A 2,119-nucleotide genomic window follows, 5' to 3' on the forward strand; every position below is an offset into this window, starting at 1 on the left:
TCTTGCTCCCTGAACTGTATTGTTTCTGGACGCGGAGAGTAGCAGTGGTAGGACGTGACCGATCGCGAAATGGAGGCCAGAGACGTCGTAATTTAATCAATCCCCCCTAGCCGGCTTAATGAGAAAATGAAACAATGGTAATGGGCCAGAGCAATGAACCCGGATAAATCGTATCCGTGGCAAATTCTGGCAAATTCAACGCTCGAGTGGAGGAGGCGCGGAAAAGATTCCGGTCCCTCTCTTCTCGTCGAGAGACATCGATCTTTCGAATAATCAGGCCCGATGAAAATATCGAAATTAGCGGGGGACGATGATCGAGTTGGAGATTCCTTGGTGGAGATTCCTTACCTCGAACGTGGTAAGGTTAGATTAATGAGATTTATTTGCGGGGTTTAGGGAAGAAGCGAGAGGAGAGAAAGGATGGAGAGAGTTAGCCCTTATCGTCTGGTCGTGGGTGAAATACTTATTCGATGGAAGTATCTTATCCCGACGAAGGTTATCGTGGACGACCCTGTGGGACTTAAACAAAGTTGGCCTGGAGTGGAGGTGTCCTCTGGAGTGGGGCAGGGAGGGGATAAGGTCGACGGAGTACTCCTTATTGAATCATGGATCTAACGACGAGACCAGACACTAGATCCCAGAACGGATATCGGGTTACTCGTTAGTCGAGCAACGTTCCGCCAAGATTTATACGATTAGACGGATTTCCTTAATGTAATTCAACGACGTTTTCATCTTCCACTTCGACCTGTTTAAACTGTATCGCGGTGAAAAGGGGCAACAAACCTGGATAATGGATAAATATTTATTAACGATATCGTCGAGAATCGATCGTCTCTTATTTGGAAAGAATGGAGGGTTTGCCCGTTCCATCATTCCTCGATCGGTCGTGGATGGATCTATATATATACGTGTATATATATATATTCCGTTATATTTCCATTCGTCTGTTCAGATACGGATCTATTCTACTCGCGAACCGAAGAAGATCCATTCAAACGTGGCATTATATTCGAAAAATTTTCTTTGAAAAATCCGCCACAGCGGATCGAGTTTCGAGAATACATAAAATTTTCCGCTCTTTTTCCACTCTTTTCCCTAACCCTTTGTATCGTACTGACTTTTGTAGATCGCGCGGTATCGCTATTCTCTCCCCCCTCCTCCAGCGTCTGCCGCTTCTTTGCGATCGGATAGCGTGGTTGCGGAACGTGGTGCCTCGAAACCAGGACAATAAAGTCATTCTCATTTACCTCGGAACCATCCCTATACCATCCCCGTCTGTATATACGCCTCGTCCATTCTCGCGCGCTATCTTCTTTCTCTTTCCCCTGTCGCGTTGTCGAGAACCACCACGATGGTGGAACGATACAACGATGGCGGAACGACGTCAGGACTAATCGATCGGACGCTGAATATCGACTATGACGAGAGGCGAGAAAAAGAGGGAGGAAGGGAATGAAATGAAAGAAGTTTCGATAAACAGATTCCTTGGAGGGAAGATGTGACGCGAAAGAAAGTGAAACGAGGTTTGTAAATGACGTTGCAACTTGAAGAAGAAAAAAAGAAAGAAAGAAAACGGAAAATAAAAAAGGAAAAAAAATGGGAAAAGGTAAATGTTTGGCGGAGGAAACGAAAGAAGAGAATGGTTAACTGTTTGCCCAAAGTGAAATGTAAAGCCTGTTACGAAGAGAAATCGTTAGGAAAGAAGGATGAAGCTTCATAAAAATGTAATTAACTTGGTGCAAGATGAAAGGGAAGACGAAGTTGGCCAGCCAGTTGGTTAAAAAGGGAGTACCGAATACAGGGTGTTGGCACGGCCCTGAACTGATACCGAAAGAAGGGGGGTGGCGAAAGAAATTAAGGCAGCATCCAACCGAGGTTACTTTTACCGAGGCCCCCTCCACGTCTGCGGATTTCCTCTTCGTTTCGCTTCGACCAATTATTATGTCGGTTGTATCGCGCGTGATGAGCCAACTTTTTCCTCTTTCCCGAGACAGGATGGTAATCAAACTTGCGTTAATGAGGAAAGTAGAAATATTTAATTAATACGTTGAGATTTTCTTATGCGCAACTTCTTATTCGCAAAAAAGAAGAAGAAGAAGAAGAAGAAGAAGAAGAA

The sequence above is a fragment of the Apis dorsata genome, unplaced genomic scaffold (assembly GCF_000469605.1).
Source record: "Apis dorsata unplaced genomic scaffold, Apis dorsata 1.3 scaffold_58, whole genome shotgun sequence".
Classification (NCBI taxonomy): domain Eukaryota; kingdom Metazoa; phylum Arthropoda; class Insecta; order Hymenoptera; family Apidae; genus Apis; species Apis dorsata.